Raw genomic sequence first — 17,463 nt, 5'->3', positions numbered from 1 at the left:
TTTTATTTGTATACAGACATAATAACAACAAAACTTTGTGCACTTATAAAATAAAGATAAACTAGGTGTGCTGTCTGCCTTGTAACTGTAACTCCGTGAATACTCAACGAAGAGACATGAGAGAGATATCTATAGAAAGCTTGACATGTCTACTTTTAAACTAAAATATAAATATTCTGTGATAAAGTAATCCATATGAAAACAACACGATGTCCGTTTTTCACGTCTCCTTTCATTATCTTCTATTGTAACCACGCCCCCGCGCTGAACGCGCTATTCAGATTCTAATGTTAAATAAAGTTTTTATTTTTATTTTACTGTTTGCTTCGCGATGAGAGGAATAAGATATAATTCACCCCAAAATGTGATTTGGTTGAGTATTTGAGATTTGGATTTCCAAATGAAGCACTTTATTCAGCAGAGTAAAGGCGCGGTCACACTAGACTTTAAACGTGCGAAATTATTTCGGACGCCGCTGCGAATATGGGTGGGAGCAAGATAAAACGGTCTCTCCTCAATTATCACAACATGGATTAATATGTGCTTGTACTGTGTCTTTTGCGACGGCGACGAAAGCGTCTTATTATATTGTACTCTCTGTATCTCTCTCTATATAAATATATACACCCTAAGCAATAAAAAATTATAAAACGTCCTCATTCAAATGTATCATCTGTTCCGGTTGACACTACAAACCATGCAGATTCTTTTTTATTTTATTTTTTATAATCTTTTAAATATGTATTATATAAAATAGGACGCTGCGCTACAGCTAAAGTTATAGCGCTTCCTTCATTTTTGAATTTCTGTACAGAGGTCACGCAGTGACGTATCGATCTTCTACTGGTCCCACATTTTCACGTGATGCGAATTCGCAGGTCAGAGTTCACCAAATTTGAACTTTGGAACGCAGCGGAATGCGAAATTTTTCGCATAAGCTTGCGTTTCTGGTCTGACGCATTTGCATGCGTATGAATGGAAGTCAGTGGAGAGAAAAGTGCAGTGTGACCGCCCCATAAGTCTCTTATTATTTATTTACATACGTGTACTAGTTTTCACATAACGTGTGAACATTTTACTAGTTAGACTTTTTCCAAACTATAATTCCTGACTAAATGTATAATCAAGTGAAACATTATGAAGTTTCAATGACAATATACAATACTATACCATTCAAAAGCTTGATGTAAATAATATAAATGTAACAAATAAATGTAACTGTAACAAATGTAACAAACAATGCTGTTCTTTCAATTTATTCCACCGAAAAAAACCTGAAAAAAAAATATTCTCTGCTCTTTTCAACATTAATAATAATCTATTAATATGACTACAGAGATGTTTAGTTCTCTGGTGACGAGAAAAGTCATGATTGCCTCCAAAGGCAGCATTTGTTACTGTTGTGGAAATTCTAATTCAATAACAATTTGTAGAGGCTGAGAATGAAAAACCAAACAGACTTTTGTCTTTGTATTGCTTTAATTCTCTGCAGAGAATGATCTGGTTTACACACAGTTTCCGAGTCTGTATGCATAGAGATAACACACAGACTTACAGCCCACTTTTTATAGAATGTAAAAAGATACATTGAAGGACAGACTAGGACCTTTGAGCCAATCATGTTGCTCAGTGCACAATCACATCATAACACATGCACATCTCATGCACATCTCATAGTAGATGCCTGGTTACTCTCAAAAACTGCCCATCCCTGGTACACAGTTTCCCCTTAAATGTTGACATTCAACCTAAAGCAGTTATGTGCACAAGTTACATAAAATAACTTCATGTCCCTATGGACTATATATACTAACTTATTCATTGTATGTTTAAAAAGATACTTAAATGAGATTAATGCAATCAATGTCAAATTAACAAAACTAAACATTTCCGTAACACTCCTCCCTTTTGATCATTATTGATCACTTATACTGATTAAATGGATACATTTGTGAGCACATTACCCTTATAGTTTACATCAATCATGTAAATTCAAGATTTAAAACAACATTACTCTCATAAGGGTGAAAAAAAGCATTTGCATTGTTTTTTTATGGAACATAGTCATTCCTAACATATAAGCAAGCTATAAATAAAATAATAACTCTTATATTTGATTATATGTACAAATCTTAGTGTGATATTCAAACAGAAGAAACTTTCTTAACTTTCCTTCCGGTTGCATCATCTCATAACACGGACAATGACCTGCTTTAGACCCGCTTTATTCTACAGCATGTCATGCTTACTACTCTTCTTCTGTAGAGCTGCTGCAGGTGTCAGATTTTAGCATCTCATTGTCTTCATCATTTACATCAGAAGCACTCACATATACAAGTCATTGTACATTAACATCTGATGAACTACTAAAGATTTCATGATTGAATTTACAGCTTTTCTAATCATTCCCACTACACAAGGCCACATACACAGCAAATATAAATTCATGGCCAGTGCTGAGATGGCAATTAACCAAATGTATTCTTCTTTTTGTCATAAACCCTTAAACCAATTCCATTCCCAATCATCATTGGCATTTACTTCTCTAGCTGTTAACCTGTGAATTGAAGTAGTCATGTTTTGAATACAGTTCCCACAAGCACAAACACATCTCTGCCAGGAGATGCAGAGAGCTGGTTCAGGACAAATCTTGCAGTGCAGTCGGCCTCAGTCCTCGTGGTTCCTTCTTGATTCCAAGTGCCGGAATTACAGCATGGAAGAACTTCTCAGCTCCATTCCACAGTAGGGTTGTAACGTTATACCGGTATGACGATATACCGCGATATAAACATGTACGATTATCATACCGTGTACATTTGCTTATCTACAATATTGAGAGAAAATAACAAACACAGAATCTCACCTGCGCCTAGGCAACAACGTTCCACCTAAGGGGCAGTTCATATATCGCGCCTAAAACACGTGGAAAACGTTAGACAAGCTGCTTTCTAATTTTTTCACAAAGCCTTCTGGCACTAGCGCTCTTGAGGCGTCTGCCGTTGCTAAGCAACAATGACCCGCTCTCTCCATGAAGAAGTGGAAATTTCAGCCATGGATAAATGAATTTGCAACACTAAGAATCGCTTGCAGTAGCTCTGCTACTTGATTTATTTAAAAATGGCAATCCACATACAGCTATGATCAGCTGTTCCTTCATCTTGGCTGAGCTTTCAACGTTGTTAAGGGAAAGGTGAGGAACATGACCTGCGGTGTGCTCGCGGCATTATGAAAAGTTGAGATGTTTTTAACTCGATGCAGTACAGAGGCGCCTGGAAAAAACTAGCTCGTTTGCTACATTTGAAATAACGAACTTGAGTGCACAAAGGAGGCAATACGTGAACGGCCTTTTAACTGTTCTCTTGCTTCACCCACACATACAGCGGAGACAACATCAGAGACAGAGGCTGTTATCTCTAATCTCGATCCCACGTCAAACTATGAGTTAAAATTGGCACTAGTAGGCCTATGGGAATACTTTTTGTATAGAAAAGACGAATGCTTATTTGTCCTTGAAGGTAGACACAGTTTGCAAAAACTGTGGTCGGAAAGCGGCTGCAAAATGAGCAAACGCATCGAACATGTTTACCTATTCAGAAAATCATCATCCCGTGCAGATACAGCTATGTCCCATTTATAATTTAAGGTTAATGCGTTATGATTTCTGTGATGCGGAGTGAAGCAAAGAATCCAGACATGACAATGAATTTACAGCTAGCTAATTATTATTTTATTTATTAATGATAAATATAAGTTATTAAACTAATAAATAATCAGTGGTAAAATTTTCTTGTTTTTGATTAATGAAATTTGAATAAAAACATGCTTTCAAATAATTGTCGATAAGAGATTGATCGATTAAGGCTGAAAAAGGTTGGGCTGGGTGCGGCTCATGCACAGAACACGTGCGAGCGGCTGTGAGTTACATTGACCGTATCATCATTCATTCACAGTGTATTAATTAAGCTTTTAATGTGATTTAAAACTTTAAAAAACTTTAACTTTAAAATTACATTATAATAGAAAGAACACAAAAGTCATTCAACATGAAAAGCAAAAGAAATGTAGTCATTTCATCAGATAACTGCACTCTGCAGGGCTGCGGGACATAGGACAGATAGACTATTCATTCCTACAACTTGTTAATTAGTTTCTACTACTTATTAATTTGTGGCAATTGTCCATGTTTCGTTAATTTTGTTCCCTAAATAACCCATGATTTAACTGAAATAAGGGAACAAATTAATAAATCGAACGCATTATTAATTCATGAAATCTTTAATTTCCCTTCCCATGTTTACCACACACAGCAGCCTAAGAGATGCGATTAAAAGTGAAAGATAATAAAATAAACCTGAGAAATTAGAAAATTTAAGAAAAGAAACCGGTAAAAAAGAAAAAAATTAAGCCACATTAATGAAGGCTATATCTCGAACGGCAGAGGCATGGTCATCTATCATTTTCCTAACCCTGTGTTTTTTTTTTCTCTCTCTGTCTCAGCTGTTTCGATCTCGTTGGAGCCTGGAGCACACGTATATTCAGGCGATTCAAACTTACATCGCAGTCTGTTCATTATCAAAATAAAATACAGTCAACTAAACATTTAAAATGTTACACTGGTCAGTTTAAATAGACCGTACACCAGTCCTCTCTGCTGTTCCAATGATGTTTTTGCTCATATGAAGAGGATCGTCTTTTCTGTGTATGTGCAAGTAGTTTACATTATAAATAATAGTTTAACATTCAGATACATTGCAATTATGGAAACATTTGGATTTGTGCCGAATGAGACATGAGCAGTAATCTCCAAATAAATCTAGTCAAAGCCGCGCTCGCTCGTCCTCGTCTACACGCACGCGCTGTCATGACCTAATGCACTGTATGCTTCATTTGGGATCATTTTATTTTAAATGCCATAATGTCAGTTGAAAACATTGTAATTGTGTTTTAAAATACAACAACGAGCACCACAATACCATTTAAAGAGGCACGTTCAGCGGTCTCTGTGCGGGATAGGAAAGTCAACAAAGTAAATTGATCTCAAATGTATGGCGCTCTCTCTTCATTTTATAAAATAATCCTAATCACATCTGTTCATTTTATAATCCTTGTACTAGCATTTTATTCAGACTAAAGCCCCCCTCAAGTCCCTCGCTGTCATCCGTTGGCCCAAACTGACCTCAGATCACCCGCACACAGTGATGTTGCTGCGTGTTCAGCTCCCATACACCACTGTATGTTTGTTCACCTAAGTCAGCCAGACGTCCCCCTTGGCACGGGGCAGCTGGTCAATCACTTTACTGAGCTGTAGCCCTCTGGTGGCACTCGAACGTTCCTGCAGTGACTTTCATGTAGCCATGTAGCTCCTTCTGCCACTTTAACCTCGGTGTTATCAGCAAGACCTGACATCATGCAAGACTCCTTCCGCTGGCTTGGGCAGAGCATCCTTGACCTGCTAAGATATCTGACAGAGAACAAGAGACAACTTTCTGCTACACTTCAGCATGTCATCTTCACACAAGGCTGTAGAGGACAGTGGTTGTGATTCCAGTCCTACTCCACTGAAAGTTGGCCTGCCAAACAAAATATCAAATGTACTCAAGTTAGACTGTTCTTTTTGTCATTCTCATATACATTAACACAATGGGGAGTGCTTTTACCCAAGACAATCCTGTTTGCTCACAACACTTCATTAATTTGTTCTTTTATGTCACACCTGACTGATATTTTCATTTGCAAAAGGTGTGCTATTATCACTCATACATTATTATCAATTTGCTGATTTGGAAGTGGGTGTGCTGTTTGTGGCATCATTTGCCCTCTGTCCACTTTGCTCGTGGAACACATCATACATGATTGACAATACCTGTCTACAAAGAAAGGGAATCCCTTTGTTAACCAATATTGATTTAGCAAATCAAACATTCCCCCTTTACTCGTGATCTAGGCCATGTACAAGTTATGCATAGTGTGGGAAAAAGTGTTTTGGCAGACATGGTCTGTCTTCAGTACTCGGCCTGTTTTCAGTTTGCACTCTGCCTTCACCCATTGTTTCTTGTCCTCTGCTGTGGCAAAAGCTTGCATAGCTGTAAGATAATCAGAAGGGAGTGTGAATTAATCATTGTTAAATGTTACACAGGTAAAAGAAGGTTCTGTTCTCATAGCTGTGTCCTTCGCCGTGGTATCAGCTTACTTGTTACCTAAAATCACAAAACCATAACTTTTGGAATGTGTGACGCATTTGCAGATAGCAACTAACTTTGGTAGCAAAATTGCTTCAAACAATGCTGCTATTATCATGGTTTAAATCAGGCTTACCATCACACTTTAGAAATTTCCTGTGTTTCCACAATGCCCCAAAATCATAACAAACCCCAAAAGAATAACAATAATTTGTGTAAATGGTAACTGTTTGTCCATCAGCAATTTTGCAAGCCTCCGTCAATGATACTAACTCAGTCGCTTGCGCAGAGCAATGCGCGTGGAGCGGTCCAGATCTTATTGTTGCATATGCAGTGGTTGCAGCTTAACTTGCTCTGTTTTTGCCAATTATTTGGGTCTCTAGATGCTAAACCATCAATGAATAGAATTAAGTCTAAGGGGGGTTCTTTTAAATCTGGTCTTGGTGTACAGACCTGTTCAAGTGTGGCAACACAATCATGTTCTTTCCCCATCCTGCTTTGTAGGGAGCAATGTAGCTGGATTTAACACTGTGCATCTTTTAATTGTGATGTTTGGCATTTCTAATAGAATTGCATTGTACCTGAGCCACCTGGCCATTGACAAATGCAATGTTTTCTGTTCCAACAGGATCAGAGACACTGTGTGTGGCAATAGCAAAGTCACATCAGAGTACCCCACAATTTCCCTTAAAGCTAAAATACCTTTTTCTGCAGATGCAACAGCTCTCAGGCATTTTTGGCATGCCTGCTGCTACCGGATCGAGCTTACTCGAAAAATAGGCCACAGGTCTCCCCCATGATCCTGTAACAGAACAGAAGTCAGAAACCCATTTTCTCATCAACATTTTGTACAAAATTTCTTTCTGGGTCTTGGAGTCCCAGTGTTGGTGATGTTTGTAGCAATAATATATTCTCAAATGCACTCTCTTCTTCTGGAATCCAGATTAAGATTTGCCATTTTTAGTGGTGATGACCTAAAAATGTCACCTCCCTTTTTACAAACTGCAGTTTTGACAAACTGGCTCATGACCCTCAGCAGCCAAAAGTTCTTAAAGTTTTACAGTGTCTTTTTTGTATGTTTCTTCATCTTTTTAACAGGGAAAATAGGTGTACGCACAGGAGAATTTTCACAGAGCTCAATTACCCCAACTGCTCTTAATGATTCAAAAACTGGTGTTCACAGAGTCAGTAATCAGACTTTGGAGTGACTTGAACTGGTTCCCAATTTTTAACCAGCCCCAAGTCAAATTTAGATAAAGCCCAAAGTGTTTTAGGGAATTCTTTGAACACTGGGTGAGTCTCTACTTCCTCTTTATGAGAGAAAGGTTGTTGTCATCGTGTGATCAATTACACAGACTGTACGTACAGGGGTGTATTCCAGAAAGCAGGGTTAACTTACCGTGAACTAAACCCTAGACTCTCGGTTGATTAACCCCAAACCTTGCTTACTCGAGGTATGTGGTTCCAAAAACGCTACCGGGAGTAAGTTCATTCAACTCAGAGTATGTTACTGGTTAAGACTCAAGACATTCTCAACAGAGTGACGAATCGACGAGTCACTATAGAAACGGACGCTAAGAAAAAGCGCGCCAAGCTGTTTCTTTCTTCTTCTTTTGTTAATTAGTTGTTTACATTCTTAGTGCATATCGCCAACTAATTGATGGATGTGCAATCATTTTTATTTTTATTTCCATTTAATCTTTAATCCTTGAGAATGTAAATTATATTGTTTGTTTTATACTAATTATACATTAAGTCATATCAGATATGTATTTTGATTTAGAATTTAGACATTATAGAAAATACCACTCCATGTGTGAGATATTACCATAAATAAAATATATAAATATATATAAGTTAAACATGACCTTGTCATTGTGTTTTATAATTTATGCATACGTCTTAATACATAATTTATAGATAACTCTTATATATCCCAATAAAAGAAATAATCATATTAGAATAATATATTACCTTATTTATTACTTATATTAGCGCTTCCTCATTAACATATCATATATATATATATATATATATATATATATATATATATATATATATATATATATATATATAAAATAGGCTATATTACATATTGTAATATTATATAATGTTTTGTAATATAATATAATGTTCTGTCACGCCCACTGATGGCTCGCTGAAGTGATCTAACCCTGGAACATAACCTGCTCCGGAGCAGGTTAAGTTCAGAGAGTGAGTTGCTATGACTACTAACATACCCTGGAAGTTACCTCCGTTTTTGGAACCGAAATTTGAGGTTATCCGCTTACTTAATCTTAAACATACCCGGGTATGTCACATAACCTGCTTTCTGGAATACCCCCCAGCTTTAACAGCAGTCCCGTGCAAACACATTCGGTATGCAGACAGTGTTGGATTGTGTTCAACCTTTTCCTCTGCTGTCTCCACCCAATTCACATGAAAAATACAAATTTTTACAAATAAACCAATGTCTTTCCTATGTTCTTTTTGGACAATGAGACATGTGGAAGAGAATCAAACAACATTTGCTGTTCATTTCTCAAATCAACAGCAACAGCGCATCTATTTTATGTCTCGATTAACCATTTCAGGTCTGTTGTTTCTATACATGAAACCATTTTTGTTCTAAAATTTAATGTTTTCCCAATAATATATGTGCTGAGCAATGTAAATCAGAGAATGGCATAATTCAGAACTAGGTGAAACTGTCTTTTGCAGCCTTGACAAGCTTTTCACATAATTCATCATCTTTCAGTTTACACTGGTAAATATACAACTGCCATTGTTGGATTTTGGCTAAATTTTGAATTTGGAACTGGACCACTTCCCAGTTTCACATTAAATCTATTTCTCACAAATTTTGAAGGCAGTTTTCTGACAGTAGTAAGCACTGCTTAAAGTACATGCAATTCTAATCTTTACACCTCACCTCAATGGTACGGAGAAATTTTCTCTGACCGTATAACCAGATGCAGTAGTAGACCAAACTAAATTTCCACTTAATTTTGGAATTGTATCTATTTCATCCTTTCTAATTACTGAGTTGCCAGCCCTTTCAATTCCATTAAGCCATAATCTATGTGGCATTTGTTTATAAGCTAATTTATGTGCCTAGGATGGCTTAGTGGAAGGATGGCTCAAGCCCTTGGCAAGAGACCACCACCCGCTACAGGGAAACAACCGCGCTCGGAATCACAAATCAATTCCGATAAGAAAAGGAGCCGAACCAGAGTAAACATCGGCACTGCTTTCAATCGCTGGAGACAACTGATGGACCTGAAAGAAATGAGGTTCGACTCCGAACTTGCAACATTTCTTTTGGATTGGTAAGTTAGATGCTGTTATTATTTCGCTAGAAGTTTGTTTTTATATGTTTGTGTATTTTTTTCGGGAAGTTATAACATAGAAATTTATCGAAGGCTGTTCGATAAACGTGCTAATGTTAACGATGGCTAACCGTAGCTGAGTTTGATAATTACCCATTTTTTTATATCATAACTAACCTGCTCTGTCTAGTCTGTTGGTCTCCGTGTCCTCTTGCTTCGTGGTTTTTCTGTGCGTGAGAAAATTGATGTGTGGCGTGAAAGCGTGTGAAAAGAGTCAATTGTGTGTGTCTCACGGTGAATGCTTGAGAGTTGGCAGCTCTGGTTACGTTGGTTGGCGCTAGCTTGGTCAACATCAGCTGTCTGATGTTGACAGAATGTTGTCTGTCAAATTAATTTAATTCAAATAATTTGTATATACATCTCAAAATGTAATATGAACAAAACGAATAGGAACATATTCACTGGTAAAGGTGAAGGGGAGTAGCTTGAAGATGTCATGTTTCAAAATCACTTGACATCACCCATCGTTCCTCTGGAGGCAAAACGACCTCTTATGGGCCTTTCACACAGGACGTGGTCTGCGCGGCGCTTGCCGCTGGGTTCAGCGTTGCCCTTCAGATACAACGCGATTTGCGCTGTGCTGCGCTATGGCGTAGGCGGAGTTTTAAAAACTTTTAGCGGGAGCTCTTTCATAGTCTGTTGTTCCTCCTTTCGGTCGGCAGCAAACATGTATCTGTCCAGTTGTAAGAATAGCGCTAGTCCTGCTGATGAGAATTAAGAGAGAAGCAAGGAAGAAGAGGCTGTGGGTACGACCTCAAACTTGTATCGTACAGCTCAGGAAATTCTGACACACAGACAGTACTAGCCATAGATGATGTCTGTGGTACTGGCCGTTCATCCATTTTGATTTCCGTGCTTGTTTGGATCCCCCGATTCTATTTGTCGCGCTGGTAATAGTCACAGAGCGCAGAGGCAAAAGTTGAACTATTTTGAACTTTGACCGCGGCGTGCGCGCAAGCACGCAAATGATGCGCACCGCTGCGCTTGCGCTTTGGTCGACGCAGCAACAAAACGTCCTTGCGTGGCGCAAGCCATTGAGATGAATGGGTTTTATAGCGCAGCGCCGCGCATACCGCGTCCTGTGTGAAAGGCCCATTAGGCTTCGGCTATGGCTGTAGGGTTGTTGTGAAGGTAGGGGTGGAGCATAGAGACTATGCCGTTTCTCGTTTGTTACTCTAGAGTACACCAATTCACTTTATTGAGGCATACTGCCCCCATCTGGTATGGAATGTGGAGTATGACTTGATTTTTTTGCCAGACATGACAGATGGCACCTTTAAATGTTGTCATTCAACCTAAAGCAGTTATGTGCACAAGTTACATAAAATAACTTAATGTCCCTATGGACTATATATACTAACTTATTCATTGTATGTTTAAAAAGATGCTTAAATGAGATTAATGAAATCAATGCCAAATTAACAAAACTAAACATTTCCATAACATTACAAAGAGACTTTCACTGATGCACTACTTAAAAAAGCCAAATCTGCAACTTTTAACAACTTAAACAATGCAAAAGTTTAAACACTATGCGTGGAAAATTATTTGAAAAAATTTTTATATTGATAACTGCTGGTTTTGCACATTTATTTAATATTTGATTAATTTATTTAGAAATAATTTTTTTCAGTTTACTTTTATATATTATGGAGTAACTAATAAATCTTAATTGGTGAAAGGATATTATGTGTATAATATGTTTTATATTGTTAGGTATCTCATAGTTTTCTCAAAGGTGTGTGTGCAACGGTGGAGCATACATTGGCGGTGGGCTGTCAGGTTCTCGCGTGCGTTTGGGGGGGTTGTAGTACTCATAAAATTTCTTCAAGGTTGGCAGGTATGATAATGTTACAAAATATTTTTTATTCAAATAAATGCAATCAAAATCAAAGAATCCTGAAAAAGGATTTCCATCCACATATTATTATAATAACTGTAAACATTGATCATAAATCATCATATTTTCATGATTTCAGAAGGATCATGTGACACTGAAGACTGGAGTAATGATGCTGAAAATTCAGCTTTGATCACAGGAATAATTACTGGATTAATGTCTGTTTAAAATAAACGCATTGAAATGTGCTTTTCTACTGTGTTTTTTGATCAAATAAATGCAGCCTTGTTTAACAAAAGACTTACTGACCCTAAAAAAATCTTACTGACCCTAAACTTGTGCATGTTGTAGTGTATGTCAGACGATAGTTCCTTTAATACTCGTCTGTCATCCACCCCGCCCCACTTGCTTCTGAATAACAAATTTGTGTCTGAAATCAGGTCCACATTCATCCAGTCACCAACAACTTCAAGACTAAACAGCAGACTGATTTATGTGCTTCCTCTTCTACAAAGAAACAAGGTTTGAGACTCTTATTCAACACTTTGCTACACCTCATGTGTTTTGCTATTCATTGCTATTGACTGGAGCACACATTCTGGGTGTTTTTATGTAATTTTTCAGTCATGGAGAATCTGAAATGTATTCCCCTGGTTTCACAGTCAAGGCTTAAGCCTAATCCCAGACTATAATGCATATTTGAGCTATTTAAACAGAAAGCAACTTGTCAGTGCTGTTGTTCTTGTCTCAAAATGCACATGCACCATATTATATTTAATTGTATTTAATTATAATATATTAAATATTTAATTTAATTTAATCAATCAGTAATACTTTTGATCAGCCTTACCAAATGTGGATGTTTTTTCCACTAGAATCAAACCTTGTTTTGTTATTTTCATTTAATACTGTGAAGCTGCTTTGATACAATCTGTTTTGTGAAAAGCGCTATACAAATATACTGGACTTGATTTGACCAATTCCTTACTGTAAATGTCTTGAAAAAATCTAAGACCTAATCATGGCTTAATCTGAGCCCTCTCTGCAAACCCAGGCTATAATGTGTATTATTGCTTCAATATTACATGTTTGGTCTCCTTGGTGGTGCACATGAAAACGCCTTCCACAGTGAAATGCTGAAAAAAAATTGATATTGCTCGTCAAACTTGTATGCCAAAGCAAGGAAAGATTGAAATGGTATGAGTATATTTTATAGGGAATGTGCTGAGTTACTGGTGTTTTTCTCCGGGGTTCAGCATGCAGGAGCTGCTCGGACAGGGAGTACGCAGCATCATTCTGACCAGTGGAACTCTCTCGCCGCTCTCATCCTTCACCTGTGAAATGAAAATGTTCGTGCTCTTCTCTTCTAGCTGTCCCTGCCGAGGTTTATGAGTTGATGCAGGTAGGATACTAATTCTCTGCTGATTTTCTGCAGTCATTTCCCTGTATCCTTGGAGAATCTTCATGTCATCCAGCCTGATCAGATTTCCGCCAGTATCATTGAAAAAGGTCCGGACGGCGTGAAGTTGAGAACAGCCTTTGACAGGAGGTGAGTGTTTCAAGTAGTGTAGTGTATCAAGGGCTGTTTAGTCACATCAACACCCTCTGTTTTATACTGTCATTTATTATTCACCCACTTTCTATTTCAAACCCAGGTGCTATTATATTAAATTTAATTTATATTTGACCATAGGCTGTCAAGGTCCAAAAAGTACCATAGAAGAAGTTTATATCAGTGGTTCTCTACTGCTTTGGCCATGGGATCCACGTTCTCCCATGGTCATTAAACCCGTGACCCAATTTTTGTAAGAATTTTACATAAAAAAAATTCCATCAGACTTTACTTAACCTGCACATTAATTTTAAGGATATGACTAATACTGATGAATAAAAAGTAGCCTATAAGGTAAGGCTGTTTAATAGCAGTTTTAAAATAGTTTTTGTTAAAGGGTTATTTCACCCCAAATTTTTTAATTATGTCATTGCTCACCCTCATGTCAATGCAAACCTGGAAGGCTTTCGTTCATTCTTGGAACACATGAAGTGAACACAAATGATCTTAATGAAAAACGTTAATAAAGAGATCGTAAAACTAATCCATATGAATTAAGTGTTTAAGTTCAAATTTTCTGAGGAGACTTGATCGTTTTATATGATGAACAGATTGAATTAGTCTTTTATTCACATATAAACATTGATCAACAGAACATAAACAGAACCTCAACTGAACCTGCTTGACGTGCAAGAACAAACCTCATTGGTTCTAGTAGAAGCTCAAACGTGCTGCGTAACACATGAGAATGAACCTCATTGGTTCTCACGTCAAGTGAACATGCTCAAGCTTCTGTTTACCATATCTGATGTGTGATGAATGTTTGTATGTGAATTAAAGCCAATATTCAATCTGTTCATCAAATTAAGCTATTGAGTCTCTTCAGAAAATCTGGCCACTCAATTCATATGGATTAGCTTTACGATCTCTTTAAGGACTTTTTAAAGCGTCAAAGTGGAAGTTGTTTAGACTTGTCAATGGATGGACATAAATCTCAAAATCAAAAAAGATCTCATTTGTGTTCTGAAGATGAACAAAACTCTTATGGCTTTAGAAAGACATGAGGGTGAGTAATGATAGAATGTTCAGTTTTGGGGGAACCATCCCTTAAATACAATAAAGTTAGTAAGTTGGTGTGAGCCACCACAGTCATTTAGCAATATACACAATGACACAAAGTAGAAAATAAAGTGGCATTTTGGGGTTACAGAAACAACAGTTACCATAATAAAAATACAAAAATAGCATAAACTAGCCTAAACTGTTAATGAAATGGAAACTGCTCCTGGTTAATAGAATGAACATCATAGCTGCATGCAAATCCTTCCCAGCTAACACAAGTACCAGTTACGGAATTTACTGGTACTTTTTGGTAATTTTTGTGCTTTATTTATAACCAAGTGATGTATAGTGTGTGCCACCGCAGTGCACCCTAAGAATGCAGTGTAATGGCTGACAGGACAGGAAAGTAATTTTTTCTGAGGTTCAAAACAAGTCAGAAAAATGGCTCTGACATACAGTAGCCTGACAACAGATACTGAAGCAGGACAACAAGTTTTTCTCAGACACGCTTTATTTAAACTGCGTCTGACAGAAGAGTCATCAGCTTTTATGCACGTCTTTCAAAATAAGTCTTGCAACAGAAAAACTAAATTACATTTCTTGTTGTTTATTTGACTGCACATCCCCACAACCTACTCACTCAGTCTTGCGACCCACGGTTTATATGACTCGGGAAAGATTAAATGTGAGCCGTTAGGAGGCTTGTAAACTGCTCTTTTGTTTTTGAAGGTTTGTTCCTGAAAACATGTCGTCTATGGGAAACACTCTTGGTAAGACTAGCACAGCAGCTGATCTTAAACTCTTATCAAGAATGATCTGATGATCAGCATGATGATATTCATATGATTGGGTTTGCAGTCAATCTGACACGGCTGGTCCCTCATGGACTGCTGGTGTTCTTCCCCTCGTATCCGGTGATGGATAAGACTCTGGAGTTCTGGAGGGTAAGTGTGTTCGGTCTGACCGTGTTAAAGATATACAGTATGTTGCTGGCGCTGACTGACCAGTTCAAATTGGAGATGATCATTTTAAGTGACGAGTTGTGATTTTGATTCAGACTGATTTCGAGAAAAAAAAAATCATGATGATTTATTGAACAGAACTAAAACAATGATTTGTTTAAAAGTTAGACAGCATGTTTCTTACTCTTGCTAGGTTTTAAAATGAATGAAATACTTTTTCTTTTCTTTTTTTTAAGTTTCTTTGTAAATTTCTGTACCTTGTTCATCTTTTGCCAACTTTAGAATTGAATTTACTATGCACCAATCGTCTTCACTCTCTCAGGCTAGTGGACATGCAGGTCGCATTGAGAAAGTGAAGCCCATGTTTGTTGAACCGAGGGGTAAAGGCACTTTTACTGAGGTAACCACTCAGTATTATTTGATATACAGAAGATACTAACAAAATGCTAGCATAGCTTGATGTGTACAAGCCCTCAGTCAGTTCTGCTCTAAAATTGGATTCTCTTGCAGGTGATTGATGGCTATTATGCCAAGCTGAAAGACCCAAACTCCGGCGGAGGAAGCTTCTTCGCTGTATGTAGAGGAAAGGTGAGACTATACATATTTGATGCAATAAAATTACTTTTATGAACCGACACCAGTAATATCAACACATTTCTTGTTTTCCATCTTTCCCCAAGGCAAGCGAAGGGTTGGATTTTGCTGACACGTACTGTCGAGGTGTTGTTGTCACTGGACTCCCCTTCCCCCCGATGATGGACCCGAGGGTGATGGACCCGAGTGAAGGTACCTGCTCTTCAAAATGCTCAACTGTGTTTCTTTTATGGAATGCAGATATTGTACCCATGTACCATTTTATGTTTCTGTTTTCATCCTTGTTTGCAAATAAAAGTTGTGGGCAGTAAATGCAAATAAATCCATAAATCACAAAATCTTAAAATCTTTTTTCAAAAGCAATGGTTTTATCAAATATGATATAATAGAAAGGAAGTCTCTTATCAGATAAAACATTTTAATAGATATTGTACAACTCCCCAATACATAGTGATTTTTATGTATTAATAATTCATTGAAAAAACAAAAAATATAACATGATCTTCAAATATTTTTACAAATATTTTACTAAATAAATATTCTTATTAGTATTATTTATTTTTTTATTTTTTTTTGATGATCTTAATGATGACTAAGATCATGATGTAAAGGTTCTTATGGTCTGTGTTGTTGTTCAGTATCTGTAAGTTGTAATTTGGTCTTATTCTGAGACTGTTGAACCCAGCTGAACAAATGAAACATTGACATAAGATAATGCTTGGAGCTTATTCTATCATTTAACGGAAACAGAGCCTTAATTTTGAACTTATTGAACCAAGTCAGCAAAAGTGATTGTGTTGTTTTAGAGTCAGAAGAGCAGTCTGGAAGTGATGGGGATGCCCAAATGTTCATTCAATATGAGATGGACATTGACAGAAAACCAGTCAGCCTGCTGGACGTCCCTGATGACACAACCAACAAAGTGAGGGAAGACACCATGGTTGGGGAAGAAAGGGTAAGACAAGAATTACATCGCGAAAGAGATTTTCTTAGGCCCTGTTTACAGCTGGTGCGTTTTGGTCGATCGGATCACAAGTGGATGAGGCTAAATACAGGTCTAAATGGGGTCTAAAACTTTTGACCTTGTCCACTTTCAAACACTTTTTTTCCGAACCAGTGTTACTTTCTCTCTACTGTTTATCATCTAATGAGATGTAATATAGAATGTCAGAGGAGCTCTTTTCCTAATGATGCTAATGTATACTGCCATGGTCCAAAAAAAAGTATAAAAAAGTAGTTCCATGCGAAGTTTGCTCCATTTTCCAGATCTTCTGAATTCAAGATAGCTTACTGTGAGAAAGACTTGTATAGGCACAAGACATCACATTTCTCTGAGGATTTTTTGCTGAATAAATGAGATGTATAAAACATTACCTCACAAATCATGATCAGGGACACTTTTGATCTGTTACTCAAATCTTTCTACTTTCTTCAGATAAGCTCATTGTGCAGGTCTGTAAGATTTATCACATGCTGTAACATAACTATGTGCTAATTTTCCCTTTATCTCATTTGTCTGTAACCCTGGAGGCGAGTCACTTCTCTTCTCATTCCCTCCAGCATGACAAACGTCTGGATCGTGAATCGAGAGTTGGAAAACAGAAAATTAAAGTGGTTCAACACAGGTAAGGCATCCAAACTGAAGTTTTGTGAGCTGTGTGATTTTTAGTTCCATTTGTGTATGTAGACCTCAATATGCTGTCAATAACATGACTATACAGCAACTGGATTATTTTAACAGATATTCATATTAAAAATGCATATTATTTTACAATATCAGAATGTACTATAAATATCTGTCTATATCTATCATTTATCTAATATATATATATATATATATATATATATATATATATATATATATATATATATATACAAACAATCT

The 17,463-nt window shown here is 37.1% G+C and overlaps 1 pseudogene; it reads left to right on the top strand.

Moving 5' to 3' along the window:
- LOC128021647 (regulator of telomere elongation helicase 1-like) overlaps positions 1–17,463 on the top strand; it is a 43,917-nt pseudogene that overhangs the window by 10,202 nt on the left and 16,252 nt on the right.

This window comes from Carassius gibelio, chromosome A10 (assembly GCF_023724105.1).
Source record: "Carassius gibelio isolate Cgi1373 ecotype wild population from Czech Republic chromosome A10, carGib1.2-hapl.c, whole genome shotgun sequence".
Classification (NCBI taxonomy): domain Eukaryota; kingdom Metazoa; phylum Chordata; class Actinopteri; order Cypriniformes; family Cyprinidae; genus Carassius; species Carassius gibelio.
The sequence above is the reverse complement of the archived record's forward strand: the minus strand, read 5'-3'. Positions and strand labels throughout refer to the sequence as shown.